The following is a 17,898-nucleotide window of genomic DNA, read 5'->3' on the forward strand; positions in this document are numbered from 1 at the left end:
ATTAAATGATACAGACTGGTGGAATGGACTAAACAGTATGACCCATTAAAACAGACTCATCTTAGACCCTGAGACTAAATTCAAAGGTTGGAAAAAACATTCCATGTCAGCTGCAACTAAAAGAAAACAGGGGTAGCTATACTAATATCAGACAAAATAGACTTTAAATACAAACATGTCATAAGAGAAAAAGAAGGACACTATATATAAATAAAAGGGACAACTCACCAAGAAGGAATAACAATTAAAATGCTTATGCACCCAATCAAGGAGCTCCAAAGTACATGAGACAAACACTGACAAAACTGAAGGAAGAAATAAACATGTCCACAATAACTGTGGAAAACTTCAGTATATCACTGTCTTCTATAAATAGAACATTGAGACAGAGGATCAATATGGAAATTGAGAACCTAATGATATGATAAATGAGTTAGTCTTAGCAGATATATATGAATCATTATGTTATAAATTACCAAGATATTCATTCTTGTTCACTGCACATGGAATGTTCTCTAGGATACATCATGCACTGGGGCACAAAATGCATCTTAATAAATTTGAAATGATTGAAATTATTCAAATCACATACTCTGAACATAATGGAATTAACTAGGAATCAATAACCATCAAAGATTCAGATCTTTCACAGACATATGGATGTTATGAAACCCACTCTTAAATATACAATGGGTCAAAGAAGAAATTGCAAAGGACATTGGTAAATATCTGAAGATGAATGTAAATGAGAACACATATCAAAACCTAGGGCATGCAGTGAAGTCCGTGCTGGGAGGGAAATTTATAGGTCTAAATGCATACTCACAAAGGGAAGAAAGAGCTAAAACCAAAGACCTGACTGAACAACTGAAGAGACTAGAGAATTGTCAGCAAACTAGACCCAAAGCAAGTAGAAGAAAAGGAAAAACAATATAAGAGCAGACATAACTGATCTAGAAAACAAGAGCAGTAGAGAGAATAAATGAAACCATAAGTTGTTTCTTTGAGAAGATCAAAAAGATATGACTGTAGCTTTGTAGCCAAATAAACCCCCTTTATAAAAGCCAATCCATTTCTGATGTTTTCAAAAGGATAGCATTAGCAAACCAGAACACAGCCATTATGCACAATATCATAATTGGCCTTATAAAGAGGGTTTATTTGGTTACAAAGATACAGTCTTAAGGCCATAAAGTGTGCAAGATAAGGCATCAACAATCAGGTATCTTCACTGGAGAAATGCCATTGGCATCCAGAAAATGTCTGTTAGCTGGGAACTCATGTTGCTGCCTTCTGCTTTCCTCCAGGTTGCATTCCAAAATGGCATTCTCCAAAATGTCAGCAACAGTATTCAATGGCTGTCTTCAAAATGTTTCTCTAAGTTGCAGCACTGAGTTCTTTCTGAGATTTTATAGGGCTCCAGTGATTTAATTAAGACCCATGCTGAATGGACAGGGCCACACCTCCATGTAAACAATATAATGAAAGTTATTACCCACAGTTGGGTAGGTCACATCTCCATGAAATCAACCTAATCCAAAGATTCCCACCTAATCAACACTAATACATCAGCCCCCTCAAGATTTCATTAAAGAACATGATATTTTGGGGTATATAATACATCTAAACCAGCACAGTATTCAATTTTGAGAGACTGAAAATCTCCCCCCTAGGATCAGGAATGAGCCAAGGATGCCCACTGCACAACTATTATTTAACATTGTGCTAGAAGTTCTAGCTATAACACTTTACCAAGAGGAAGAAATAAAAGGCATCCAAATTGGATTTGCAGATGATATGTTCCTATATTTGGAAAATCCTGAGAAATTGACAACAAAGCTACATAAGCTAATAAATAGAGCACTGTGGCTGGATACAAGATTAAATCATCAGTAATGTTCGTATACAATAATAAAGACCTAATAGAAGAGACAATCAAGAAAATAATTCCATTCACAATAGCAACTAAGGAGATCATCTACTTATATATTAAGTTAACTTGTAATGTAAAAGATTTCTACACAGAAAATTACAAAGTATTACTAAAATTGACCACAGAGGATCTAATTAGCTGGAAAGGTATTCCCTATTCATGAATTGGAAAGTTAAATGTTCTTATGATGTCAATTGTACACAAATTGACCTACAGATCTAATGCAATTCCAATCAAATTTCCAGCATCCTTCTTGGGAGACTTGGAAAATCTATTTATCAAATTGATTTGGAAGAGAAAGGGGTCCCAAATTGCCAAAAATATTCTAAAAAGAACAAAATGGGAAGAGCTACACTTCCTGACTTTAAAGGCCACTATATAACCATAGTGGTTAGAACAGCATGGTACTGTCACAGAGATAGACGTAGTGATTCATAGAATTGAATCAGGAGTTCAGAAATAGACCTCTAGATCTATGGTGAACTGATTTTTGATAAGGCCCCCAAACCCACTGAATTGCAAAAGAAGTGTCTTCAACAAATTGGGCTGGGAGAACTGCATATCCATTTCCAATAGAATGAAACAGGCCTCTACCTCACATCACATACTAAAATCAACTCAACCTGGATCAATGATCTTAATATATGAGGTAGTACTGTACAACTCCTAGAAGACATTATAGGGAAATGTCTTCAAGGTCTAGTAATAGGGGGTAGTCTCTTAGGCTTTATACCCAAAGCACAAATAATAAAAGAAAAAAATAGATAAATGGGAACTCCTTAAAATTAAAATCCTCTGCATCTCAAAGTACTTTGTCAAAAAGGTGATGAGACTGTCTATTCAGTGGGAGACAATATTCAAAACCATATATCTAATAAAAGAGCAGTATCCAGAATATAAAAAAGAAACCTTGCAACTCAACAATAGTACAAACAGCCCAATTATAAAATGGGCTAAAGATAAGAAAAGAGAGTTTTCTAAAGAGGAAATACAAATGGCTAAAAAACACAGGAAAAAATGTTCATCTTCATAAGATATTTGGAAATGCTAATCAAAACCCCATGAGGTATCATCACACAACAAGAATGGCTGACATGAAACAAACAGGAAAATTCAAATGTTTTGGGAAATGTCATTAAATTGGAACTCTTATTCATTGCTGGTAGGAGAGTTTAATAGTACAGCCTTTGTGGAAGCAGTTTGGTGATTCCTCAGAAAACTAGATATTGAATTACCCTATTATCTGGCAATTCCACTTCTCATTGTATACCCAGGAGATCTGAAAGCAGTGACACAAACAGATATCTGCACACTGGTATTCATAGTGGCACTGTTCAAAATTGTCAAGATGGAAACAATCCAAATGTCCTTCAGCAGGTGAGTGGAGAAACAAAATGTGATATATACATATGATGGAATGCTATAGAGCAGTAAGAAGATATGAGGTCCTGAAACATAGGACAACTTGGATGTACCTTGAAGACATAATGCTGAGTGAAATGAGTCAGATACAAAAGGAGACAAATTGTATGTGTTCTGGTTTGTTAATGCTGCTGTTATGCAAAATAATAGAAATGGGATTTGCTTTTATAAAGGGGATTTATTAAGTTACAAAATTACAGTTCTAAGGTCATGAAAGTGTCCAAAACTAAGGCATCAACAAGGGGATAACTTCACTGAAGAATGACTGATAGTTTCCAGAACACCTCTGTCAGCTGGGAAGTCAGGTGGCTTGCATCTGCTGTTCCTTTACTCCTAGGTTGCATTTCAAAATGGCATTCTCCAGAATGTCTCTGGGCTTGTCTCTCTTAACTTCTTCAGAGGAAACTCTTTATTAGCATCTCTTAGCTAAGCATCTCCAAACATCCTTCTGTCCACATCTCCAACCATCTCTAAACATCAGTGTTAGCTCTGATGCATCTCTAAGCATCTTTAAGCATCAGCAAGTGTGTGGGTCTGTGTGTCCTGGCTTAGAATATCCTGGGGCATTTTCATCTCTCTGCTCTGTGTGAGCTCCCTTTAAAGGACTCCAGTAAACCAATCAAGACTTACCCTGAATGGGCAGTGTTAAATCTCCATTGAAACTTTTTATCAAAAAGATTTTTAAATCTTCCCCCACAAGACTACATTAAAGAATATGGCTTTTGGGGGGACATAATATATCCAAGCCAGCACAGTATGTTACCACTGGACAGTACGTGAACTTCCTGGACAATGTAAAATCAGTGTCTTATTATGTGGAATATAGGGGACTTAGTTATAGACAAAAATTAGTGAAGGGCAATTGTAACCTAATATATTCAGTCATATTAATGAAAGTGAACATAAAGTCATGGGAATGGACATATGTGATGATTTCTTCTTAATTGGAATAAAAGCATCAGTGCTGCATTGAAGGTGTACATGATCTAATGTATTTGTTTAAAGGCATGTATCCCACATAATAGCAGTACAAATATACATGAATGCTTTCATGATATTCTTCTAAGTTTTGACACTGGTACAAAGAGTTAAAGATAGAGTGGTATATCATAAAGCTATCTGTTACACATTAGGGACTATAGTTAATAGGAGTACCTTACTAGTACCACACAAATACTAGGGATAATTTATTAGGGGTAGATAAGATCTTTGGGGTGTTTTGGGTCATAGTAATTGTTTAACATTCAGAGTGATGAAGATTGTTAAGAAATTGTGAGACATTGTCTTGGACATAATATATTTTATATGAAATTAGGAACCCCCTACTTAATAAGTCAAGCCCTTGATATTGAGGCTTGCTCTTGTGAAACTTATGGATGTAAAAGGGAGGCTAAGCCCACCTATAATTAGGCATAAAGGTCACCTCCAGGTAACTTCTTTTGTTTTTCAGATGTGAACTTTCTCTCTCTAAGCTCAACTTGACAAATAAATTCATCTCCTTCCCCCGATGTGGGATATGACTCCCAGGTACGTGAGTCTCCCTGTCAATGTGGGAAAGAGATTCTAGGAATGAGCCATGTTACTGAGAGATAGAGAATGTCTTCTTCATCAAAAGGGGTGGTGGGGTAAATATAACAAAATAAAGTTTCAGTATTATTTACACAGTCTTGTGCTACCATCACCAACATCCATTATCCAGTCTTTTACATGACCTCAATCAACCTCTGCATCCATTAAGCAATAACTTTTCCTTTCCCTCACCTCTGTTGGTCAATTTTTATTAATGTTTTACATTTACTTGGAGAAAATGTTCATCCTCTGTTTGTTTACTTGTTTCAATTTCTTCTTATGGGTATACCTATTACATAAGGCTCATTAACTTTCTGGAAGAAATATTTTATCCTTACCAAAATTTATGGGCTTAACATATAATTATCTGATAGATGTGTTATGAAATCTACTTTTCAGATGATGCATGAAATTGATACAAGGATGAAGTCTCCTAACTGTACTACTTGTGTCCTTTCCATCCACTCTCAGAGAAGATTATTTGAATGGCAAAACATACAGAATTCTAGCAACTCAGTACCTTTTTTCCAAGCAGTGGATGATGAGACTAATAACCAAGGTAATCAATCTCTTCTCCTTGGACAGATTTCTGGTGACTACTTAAATCTCTCCAGAGTCTCTGGACATGGTTCAAGGATTTACATATGCTAATCCAATTATCTCAAATAGATGTATGATATTTGTACTTTGAGCTTTACATGAAGGAAGAAGTTTATTACCTTTTTCTAAAATATTTCTTTCTTGGAAATAAGATGGAACTGAAATTCCATTTAACTCCCATTCATTATTGAAGATAAATATTTCTTGGAAACTCTCAGTTATTTCTCCCTGTATTTTAAAAACTAGTTTATTTCTTACAAAAAGGAAAGTGTTTCACCTTCAAACACCTAAGAAAAAACATATTAGAAGAAAATGTGTAAAATTGTAAATGAAAGAATATAATATATATACTCCATGTATGTATTTTGTGCTTTGTCATGGACCTATATTTTAAATTATGGCTAAATACTTGAGCAACTATTCAGGACTGAGCACAGAAAATGCTTTAAAAATGCTATACCTCATTGCTATTGCATCTCTCACTTAACCAATTTCCCATTTACTTATGCATTAATTTAACTTTCTCTATTTGCCTTAATAATAGAGATATGTCTTATAAAATTAAAGATGGCTTTGAATTAAGTAAAAAGTTCCAACACATTTTGCAAATTAAAATGGTTATTTTTAATAAATAAATCTCAAGTTTGATACATTAATTAGTTCATTTATTAATCAAGTGTTTTGTTGCTATTCTTTGAGCAATGCTGTAGTATGATTTTGGGATACACATATTTTTAAGATTAATTCAAAGGCCTAATTGGTAGTGAAATCGAAGTAAATGAACTCAGACAGGTATAACAAACCCTAAAAATTGTAAACAATATTTACAAAATGTATAAAATATTAATAGGAACTTGCACACATTTGATATTGAGAAACCTTGAACTGTGGAACTGAGGTTTTAAGCTAGCACATTTCCCCAACCATTTCCTTAAGATTCCTTAAACTCATTGTTCCTCAACCTGTAGATTAGGTGGTTCAGCACAGGAGTGATGATAGTATAAAAAGCAGGCACAACCTTATTGTAGTTAGCTAACCATGATACATGATTTGGATCCAATGTAAAAAAAAATAGCAGCTCCATAAGAGTCCCACAACAGCAGGTGGCAAAAGCCTTATTGCCAGCTTCTGTTGATTGCATGTGGAGAGCAGCAGTAAGGATGAGACTATAGGAAGTCAGGATGAGGGAGAAGGAGACCAGAAGCAATAACACACATCAGATATACATGACATTTTCAGACTGAAGTGTCAGTACAAGCCAAGTGTACCAGCATGGGGGACTTCACAGAAGAAATGACTGATCTCATGTGCACTGAAAAAAGGGAAGCTCAGGGTAGTGGCAGCCTGCATGAGCCTGTTAGCTGCTCCAAGGAACCAGGACCCTGCTTTCATATTCAAGCATAATTGCCACTTCATGAAGACAGAATATTGCAGTGGTTGGCATAAAGCCACATGGTTGTCATAGGACATGGCTGCAAGGAGGAAACTCTCTCCACCACCAAGAGTGAGGGAGACAAGTATCTGTAACCCACATCCAGCAGGGAAGTTGGACATCTTGCCAATCAGAATTGAGCAGATAGTTTGGGCACAATGGTGAAAATCAGCATCATGTCCATGAGGGAGATCTGGCTCCAAAGAAAGTACATAGGTGTTTGAAGGTGGAAGACCCAGTGAATCATGAAGATCATGAATGCACTCAGTTGGGACCCATGTTAACTGAAGTAACATTTGACAGATCTTGTTTACAATGGGCTCATCCACACCCACCAGAATGCTGGCCAAGACCACAAACAGGTCCAAACTGGGTATACAGTTCAAACCACTACCGTACATTTCTCTGGGCTTGCATATTTGCTATTTAAATGAGATAATAAGAGATCCAAAATTTATTGAGCAAACACTGTAAACATTTGGTATATACCATTTTATTTAATTCTTAGAATATCCCTTACAAAAGCCCAGCTTTATAGATGTGGAAACAATCTGGAGTATTAAGTGATTTGCCCATGTCAACTCCCTAATCAGCAATGTCTCTGGCACTTAAGTCCAATGCTCTTTTTATTACACTGCCTGTAAGTTTCAGCTTACTGCTTCAGTACAGCTGCTGGCTGAATTAATATGTTCATAAATAATTTGTCTCTTCCTCCCTCCTCAAATAGAAGAAGAAAGTGTCTTTTTCATAGCATCATTTGGTCACATGAATAATTCCCTATGGAAACTCTCTTCAGTGTAAACAGGAAACTGTCTCTGATATGAGTTATACTATTATTAAGCTGACAACACATGAATGATTCTGTCATCTCTTTCATTCTTAGTTCTCTCAATTACAAAATGAGAAGATGTTAGTAAATATTTTCTAACATCTTTTATATCTTTGACATAATTCTAAGTAGCACAAATGCACCAGAGTTCTGAAGGTTGATTGGTTTGCTTTAAGTACGGATATGAGCTGATCTCCAAATAAGCAAAGTCAAATGAAATGACCAGGGTTTTGGCCCCCATGGACTTGGACATTGGGGGGCAATTAGAGAAGAAAAAGAAATATCTAAGGCTTTACAATGTAAAGTTCTGCATATAAAATATTGTCATTTATCCTTTTTTCTTCTAACAGTAGAAACCGGGAATTTTGATAGGTCAAGTGTGAAATGGCTTATTCTGCTTTCATTGAAACAAATTAATAGGAAAGGAATATGTTGCAAATAATCAACAGATATTCAAATGGAAAAATACTTCATGGGAAATGGAGAAGTTTTTTTCTGTTCCAACACATCCTTCTAATGTCTTCATGCGTTTTAAGTTAAAGAGACTGATGAGCAACAAGAACCATGAAGAATGGATGCTATGAAGTGGTCTGTGAGAATTTCTTTCTCATAACACTTTTCCATATAATGAAGAGATTTTCATTTCAGATAGAGGGTTTTTGTTTGATTCAGGGCATATTGATGAGAGACAGAAACTCGTAGCCTAGTTTGTGTGTCTACATAAGGATCATTTGGTGCTTAGAATTTTAAATATCTCAAGGCATGCTCAGCAGAAAATGGCTTCACAATGTCATGTACTCACCCAAAATACAAGCTCAAGCATTTTGGACATGGTGATAATATTGAAATGAGTTCATCTGGGTTAGAATTAATCTTTTAATTTGGAGAGGTAATTTTTCTCTCATCAGGAAACTCTTTTGGCTACATGTAGATTAGGCAGTTCTGCATCAAATTTGAAAAGCCAAGGGTGACCTTAAAATATAGAAAGGGGTAATCTGAACTTATGAGGATTCTATGTGTGCTACTCTGGAGTATTAAGATATTTACTTTCTCTGGGTCTGAGGCCCATTAATAGTAATACAAGTAGAAGAAAGGAAATCAATTCCTATTGAAGACCTGCTATATGCTGAATGCACAAAACTTACTTAATTCCATCTTCACAGCTGTCCTAGGAATTGTTTAATGTTTAGTTAGATAAGGCTCAGACAAAAACCAGTTTACTAATAGATTTTGGGCTGTTTGTCTATGAGACTTTTAAAAAGTGCACCTTATCTTTCCCTTTTTAAAATAAATGCAGGAACCTGCGATTTGGCCAGTTACATATGTTTTGTCTTCTAGATTGATTTTTTTGTTTCAAATATAAATTTCTGCCATATGTATCTTGTGAAGGTCAAGAGAGACCCTCATTGTAGGTCCACCTCTGATCACAGGGAAAATATTCACCATGTTATAGTGCAACCAAGCAGCAATGCTTTATGTAATTGCAGTGCATTTTATTTGATCCCATACACAATAAGGAAAGCTTATGAATGTCACTGAAAATTGACTCAAAGCTCTAAAATAGCTCTCTAAAAGCTTCAATTCCCAGATTTAGTAGACACTGGTAATGATTATCTTCCATAGTTTGACAACATATTGGTTTCTAATTCAGAATACAAAACAATTATTTTAAATTTCATTAAACAATCAATATGATTATTTGAGTGACAGAGAACCAAAGTAGAAATATGTGTCTCCCTACAATAACATTGGCCCTTGATGTGTGGAAATTTAGAGCTGGCTCTGATTGTTTAGTGTTTGGCTTATACTTTTCTCCTCCAGAATTTAAGACTGGATTAAACAAAGGAATAAGGAAAGAACCCCAAGAGCCTCATCTCTCCTAATTTCCTGGCAAAGTATGCTAAAAGACTGATTTTTGATTTGAACTGACAACTTTGTATCCAGGTGAAATGTCATGTTAATTTAGTTCTAAGCAAATATTTTGATTCATTTCATCTGGCAAACAACATGTTGTAAGCCTAGTACTGGGGTCATTCTACTAAAGATAGAAACATGCATCAGATATAAATACTGCCCTTTTCAAATATGGTGGCTAACTGCCTGGATTTGCCTGGATATGAAGTGCTTTCAGGAATGTGGGACTTTAGTTTTAGACCAGAACAATCTCCATAGTACTGGGACAAAATGATGAACCTACTCTTAAAAGTCAAGTGAGGGAGTCAGGCATAATAATGATACGATTGATGCTGCTGCTGCTGCTGCTGCTGCTGCTGATGATGATGATGATGATGATTGACAGGCTTCCCAGGGAATCTACCACATGTCATTGTCTATGACTGGGGCTGTGTATTTATTATTTAAATTAATTTTCACAAAACAAGAATTAACATCAAATGCATATGGAATCTGACACCTGTGACTGTGATAAAACACCTCCTAGAAACACTGCCCCTTTAGTCCCTAACCAGGGATACTAACTAGTCTCCTACATGCTCACAACTGTCAATTCATCCACAGAATCCATCATGATACCTAGAAATGTGCTTAATATCCTTATCCTTCCATATTCTATGGCTACACATCTCACAGAACAAAATCCAAGTCCTAATAGTGCCCTGGAATTCCCTGCACAAAATGCCCTCATATCATTTTCATTTCCCCCTTACATCCTAAGCTTCAGGAACACTATGTTCAGAATACTTAAGTGAAACTAAGTATTTTCTCACTCTAAGGTTTTTCACTTACCATTCACTCTGGTAGGATATTCTTTAACCAGACCTGCTGAAACATTACCTCTTCAAACAGCCTTTTGCTAGTACTGTTATCTATCTGAAAGCACTGTCTCCTCATCCCCTTACACTACTTCATTCTTCTTTATAATATCAATCACCATTTAATGTATATTATCTGTTTGCATGTCTTGGTTTGCTATGCTTATTATCTACTAAATTTTAACTACTTGATTGTAGAGCCTTGTATGTTTCAATTACCAATGAATCTCAGTACTTAATGACACTGCTCTATAATAGTTAATGAAAATTTTTTGCATGCTTGAATGTATCATGATGATCATATTGTTTTTCTCTTGTGTTCTCAGTTTTGATTTCTACAACTTTTTTAAGCAGTCCTGAGGCCATTTAATGTCCCATCCAAAAATACATGTGCTGTTCTCCCTGTTTATGCACTTTTCATTGTTAACATTTAGAAATGAGACAGCTATTAAAATGAGTTCCCACTTTCTTCTACCACAGCTCTATTTCACAGTTGTATTCATGCTTATCAATGTTATAAGAAATAGAAGTTTATTTTAATTTACTGAATGTGAATAAGTGTAGAAAACTAAATTTTGATCTTTACTGTTTAAAATCATTAATCCAAAATTGTTATCCAAATTAATATCCTGGATCATATGTAGCACAGGTTTCTCCTCAGAGAGAAAGGCACATATAGAGCAGGACATCTCACATAAGGACTGGGTAAAGGGGAAAAAAGCAAATATGATAGAAATATAAGAAATGTCATAATCACAGTTTTTGAATGCCTGGGAGACTGGAGGAAAAAATGAATTGCCTACATTGAGGTAACATAAAGAAAAAAAAAGAGATCCTGTAGAATGTTAAGTTACAAATAAAAATTCCCAAGAAAAGCCTTGGGCAAAAAGGAAGAAAAAATTTCCAGAAAGAAAAATTTCTTCATTTATATCTGTTCTTGGTATACTTATACTAATGATTACTATTTAATTTTAATTCTAATGTTTGCTAAACAACAAAATCTGAAGAGAGTTAAATACAAACATAGATAACCTATCAACAATGGTGGAAGCCTGAGTCTCCTGCCATATACCCGCTCTTCTATTTGAACAGCTTTGCAACTGCTTGATTCTGCTGCCATCTATTGTTTATATACTAAGCTAAACATGCTTTAACCTAGCCTGAAATGTGGACTAAACCTTGAATTATTGCAAAAATGTAACACTTGTGAAACACTGGTGAAATGAATTAGGTCATTTATCAAACAGCTTATCCTGTTTCCTAGTTATCAAACAACTAGGAAATGGGATAATGAAAAATCTAGAAATTTGAAGCAGGCTCACAGGTTCAAAATCTGATTCTATGACTTCTGTATTTAAGAAAGTTATTCTTCCAGTTTATTAATACCACTTTTTACATTTGGTGATATTAATATATGAATGTATAAATATGCAATGGGGGAAGATTTTAAAAAATGAAATAATATGGTAATACCTCACATACTTTATGGCATCTCAAAGACTGCAATATATATTAGTTATTGTCTTTCTACTGCTGTTATATTTCTATTATTAGAGTAGTTATTGTTAGAGACAGTGGAAGATAGAATAAAGAAATATGTGTCCTATAATATGTGATATTGTATGGTCATTAATTTACCTCTATAAAGAAGAGATAATTAAGTGGGAAAATTTGTGCACTTGATTTTGAGTCTTGTGGGGCTTCAGAAAATGGAAACCTCATGGAAAAGAATATTCAAATAATATTTTGTAAGTTGGTGGATCTATAAGTGCATGTAATACCTTCACAATACAAGGGCAGTGATTTTGAATGATGGATGCATTTCTAAGAAAGGTAAGGAAGTGATAAAGAACATGAGAAGTGGGATAGTGGCAGAAATAGATGGTCAGAATCTTAAGATATAGAAGAAAGCTTGGTGATACAGGACATAGAGGCTGAATTATGTTAGTTAACATTGTGAACATTTGTATTAAATTAACAGACTTTGAGTGAATGCAGGTGGTTCCTGTAGACACTTAAAAAAATTTTGAGTGATGTAGCTCTCCAGGCAACATTCTAGGGAAGGAATGCTATAGTTATTTATTTTTGCTGCCTAAAGTTCTGTATTTTATACATGAAAAGCCACATACATTACTATGAGTTACCAAGTTGTTTTCCAGAGAAAAATGGTAAGGCAGACATTCAATTCAGATATTTACATCAATTCAACAAAATCTGAAATGTTGGAGGAAGCGCAATTGTTTGCAAATAAGCATTAATTGCTACAGTGTTCCTTTTTATGCTCTTGTTCAATTTTGTTTTGTGCATTTTTACTTTGTTTTTTTGTTTTCATTTTTCTCTCAGGGAAGTTAAGCAGTAAGTTTTTATGGAGAAATGGAATCAAACTTCAAATGACTTCACTTTGGTGGGTTTGATTCCCCCAAATCAAACTGACCTGCTTCTTTTGACCCTCATCATTCTCATATTCTTCCTTGCCTTGGTGGGAAACTCAGCCATGATCCACCTCATATGTTTAGATCTCCATCTCCACACACCTATGTACTTTCTACTCAGCCAGCTCTAACTCATGGACCTGATGTACATCTCCACTATTATCCCCAAGATGTTGTTCAACTTCCTTTCTGGCCAGAAAGGCATCTCCTTCCTGGGGTGTGGTGTATAAAGCTTCTTCTTCTTGACAATGGCATGTTCTGAAGGTTTACTGCTGGCTTCCATGGCCTATGACCATTATGTGGCCATTTGTCGCCCTCTTCATTATCCCATTCACATGAGTAAAGGAATGTGTGTCCAGCTGATCATAGGATCTTGAATCTTGGGGTCCATCAATTCCTTGGCACACACAGCCTACGCCCTCCATATTCCTTCCTGCCAGTTGATGGTGATTAATCACTTCTTTTGTGATGTTCCAGCCATGTTGCCTCTTGCATGTATGGACACATGGGTCTATGAGTACATGGGTGTTGTGAGCACAAGTCTCTTTCTCTTCCTCCCTTTCCTTGGCATCATGGCTTCCTATGGTCAGGTCTTTTATGCTGTCTACCGTATGCACTCAAAAGAGGGAAGGAAAAAGGCTATCACTATCTGTTCAATACACTTAACTGTAGTGACCTTTAATTATGCACCTTTGGTCTACACCTATCTTCGGCCCAGAAAGCTTCACTCACCAAGGGAAGATAAGATTTTGGCAGTCTTCTACACCATCCTCACCCCCATGTTCAATCCCATTATCTACAGCCTGAGGAATAAGGAAGTGCTGGGTGCTGTGAAAAGTGTTTGGGGTATTCTCTTCCATGAAAGAATAGTCATTGCCATTCTTACTCTGTTTTTTTTATTCCCACTTTCATGTTATTAGAACATCCTCAAATATGCTACCTAAAAGGTATATAATGTATGTAAGTTTATATTTTCTAGTACCCACTAAAAAAGTGAAATGAAAGTGATATTAATGTAAATATGTTTCTTTTACCCAAAACATTAATATTATAATCAATATCAATATATCAACATCGACATTAAATTTCTTATTAATTATTTAAATATTTTACATATAATACATGTTTGTGAGTTATACTCTTAATATATTATTCTTTATTTAAATATTATTTTCACTGTAACCCAAATAAATTAATGTTTTACTTTATTTTGTTTGTGCTGAGTCTTCAAAATCTCTTGTGTATTTTTTACTTAGAGTACATTTCATTTTTGATAATATAGATTTCAAGTGGCCAATAGTTCAATGCCTAAAATAGTGGATACCATGTTGGACAGCACAGCCTTAGAGCACATAGGAAAATGTGGAAAACATACATGCATGGTACATAAAATATAATGTGGTACATAAAATATGGAAAGTGGGCTATGAAGTACCAAGGAAAATAAGTGTGTTTATATGATATTTTCAAGAATTCACTTCCCTGTTCTCTTTTCTAACATATATGTCTTGGTTATAATTGACTTTTGGACTCCCTCCCAACTGATATTCATTTTAAAACCTATCTAAAGGGACTTTGTATGATTTAGGATTTTGGGGGTTGCAGTAAAAACATTGAAATTAACTTACTTTCATTGGGATATTAGAATGTTAAACAATTTGTTCTACATTGAAATTAATAAGCTTTTATATTTAAATGAACCCAAAGAGATGAGTTAATACCTAATGAAGCTTTTTGCTTTGAGTCAGGGAGACAAGTGATTGGGTGACTAAACATGAAACATATAAAATCAAAATAGGGATTTTTTTCAGCTACAAAATATAAACAAACTCTAAATAGGACCCTATGCAGGATGAGTTGTAGGATAATAAGTAATAATGTTGCATTTATCCAAGGTTTTATTATTGTCATTTTACTAATACACTTATGTTTCCTCAAGCCTCTTCATGAAGGGGATTATGTAAATGTTCTAAGGATTGTAGGGAAAAAAGGGGACTTAGAAGAATCCACCCTACCCTGCTTCTCTCTTCACTGCTAAAGTTCACTCTCCCCATACTTTCCCTAGATTCATTTAATATGTTTCAAAGTATTTAGCATGACTCTAGTTCATTTCAAACTTTAAAAATATATCCTGCACTTTGCCATCCAATATATTTTCCTAAAATACAGATGTTGTCTTGTCATTTCACAATGATTCCCTAATATATTCACAAAAATTCCCATACTTAAATTCGTATTGAAATGTTTCTAAAAGTTACATTACATATACTTTTACCTTTTTCTTTCACCCTATCCCAATACCTACTCCTATGTTTACACTAGGCCCCTAGCCTATCCACACAGCACTCCAGAATATTTCTCTACACAAAGCCAAAGATTAATTGCTTAGAATCTCTCTTTGCCTCCTCAAATGAACTAAGGAGCCAGCTTTCTCAGTCTATCATACAGCTAATTAATTTATTAATTTGTTCTACTTCTTCTTGAATTATATATACATATATATATATATATATATATATATATATATACATATATAAAAGAAAATTAAAAATATAATCTTACAGCACAAAAATCTTTAAATTATGACAGGAAACCCATAATTTATAACAGAAATATTGATGAAATTGAGTATTTATAAACATCTTTAGATGGCAATAAGCATTTTAAAGAAAGAGAAATGATAAATAAAACTTGCAGTAATGTGGAATTATATTACACAGACACAGGGACACTTGATATAACAGGGTTCCAAAAACCAATAGAGGGATAAAAATTAAACCTACATTTCAGTTTTAAAAAATAGCTGACAATTTGGAGACAGAAAATATAAATGGCTCTAAGATGTGTGAGATTTTCAGTATCATGTGCAAATTAAAACCACCCTGTGGAATCAATATATACATATAAGTTTAGAAGGGATAAAAATGCTTTAGAGCATAAGGTTTTCCACTCACAGGGGATGGGAGACACACATTCTCACACACTATTGGCATGTAAATTTGTGTAATATCTGGAGTAAATGATTTTACTATTGTCAATCTTTTAAAAATTCCCCTTTGGTCTAGTATTATAACTTCTGCAGATATCTTTTACAGATATGCTTACTGTAATATGTGAAATATCTATGTAAGCTAATAATTATTGCAATGTGTATTGTGCCAAGCAAACATTTAGAAACAAGCAAACTATATTGATAGAAAGCTTAGTAAGTAAATCATAATGCATATTTCTAATGGAATAATATATATTGGTGAGATAAATGAAATCAGCTTTATAGGTATTTTATGGAGCAAATTTAAGGCATATTATTAAATAAAAAGGCAGGATTTGGTCTCATATTTCTAATTGCAAATTAGTTAATTCCTATTGACATTTCATCTGGAGTAAAAAAGTTTAGATGAAATATTAGAATGTAATCTGCATAAAAATATTACAGCCTAATACATATTACCAAGCTAATATTCCAGAAAAAGTGGAAATCAAATAAGATAAGCCTTTACTTGGGGCTAATAAGGAAGAAGACACTGAGAAGCAATCTGAGAATTACTTTTTTTTAATGCAATTTTATTGAGATATAGTAACATATTATCATCCAGAGTGTACAATCAGTTGTTCAGAGTATCATCATATTGTTGTGCATTCATCACAATTAAACTTTGAACATTTTCATTATCCAAAAGATAAAATGAAGATTAAAATAAAAAGAACATGCAAAACATCCCATTCCCCTCCTCCCTGCATTGGTCATTTACATTTTTTATACATTTAATTGAGATATATTCACACACCCTATATTCAATTCATCCACAGTGTACAATTATTCATCCCCAGTGTACAATCAGTTATTCACAGCACCATCATACATTTGTGAATTAATCACCAGAATCAATTTTTGAACCTTTTCCTTACTCCAAAATAAAAAAAAAAGCAAAAAAGAACACCTAAATCTTTCCATCCCCTCAATCCCACCCTATTCTTCATCTAATTTTCATCCCCATTTTTCCACTCATCTGTCCATTCACTGGATAAAGGGAGTATGAGCCACACTTTTGAAATCTTTTTGGTAAGTCTCAGAAGGAGAGGGAAGAAAAACATGCAGCAGAAACAATATTTCAAATATAACTCCTGAGAATCTCTCAGAAATGATGAGAAATAATTTGTTAATACATTAACAAATTTGAATACATTACAGAATTTTTTTTGAATTGGCCCCCAAATACATAGAAAAAGAGCAGTAATGTGATGGTCATTGCAGCACAACTTTGGGGATGTAAATTGCAAGCTACAAGCTGGGAACTCTGATAAAGGATTTTGGTGACTTCTGCAAGAGAAGTTGGATGACAGAAGTATAGATGGAAATTCTGCCTTCTGAGTGTTGAACTCATCAATTCTTGTATGGCCTTCAACTGATTGGGTAAGGCCTTTCTAATTGTTGAAAGCTATCTGCTTAGTTGATTTTAGATGTCGTCAACCATAGATGAAATCAACTTATTTATGATTTATATTCACGAAGTATTCTCATAGCTATCAGGCCAGTGTTTGCTTGATAAAACAACTGGATAGCATAATCTAGCCAAGTTGACACAGGAGCTTTTCTTTCACAGTTCATGCCTTGTCACCTTGACACTCATACACATCTCCTTACTCTCTGAATAAGAAAATAACAGTCATGTTCTCACCTATCAATACTCAACTGTCCTGCATACAACCAGAAATGCACTGATTTTCCCTGAAGATGGTGCAAGTCCTTTGATAATACTCTTAAACTTATGCTATAACTAGACACTATGGCATAATTTAATACAGTGTCTCTATATGATAAAGGGATAAGACAGGAAAGAAAATGAAGATATTTAATTTTACATATATACAAAAATATTCATGACAAAACAAGGAAGGGGTAATCAAAC

General features: G+C 34.5%; 1 pseudogene; it reads left to right on the forward strand.

Annotated features, from left to right (window-relative positions):
• The first annotated feature begins 12,921 nt into the window (after positions 1-12,921).
• On the forward strand, positions 12,922-13,858 carry LOC119520886 (annotated as a pseudogene).
• The last annotated feature ends 4,040 nt before the right edge of the window (positions 13,859-17,898 follow it).

The sequence above is a fragment of the Choloepus didactylus genome, chromosome 26 (genome assembly GCF_015220235.1).
Source record: "Choloepus didactylus isolate mChoDid1 chromosome 26, mChoDid1.pri, whole genome shotgun sequence".
NCBI classification, from domain to species: Eukaryota; Metazoa; Chordata; class Mammalia; order Pilosa; family Megalonychidae; genus Choloepus; species Choloepus didactylus.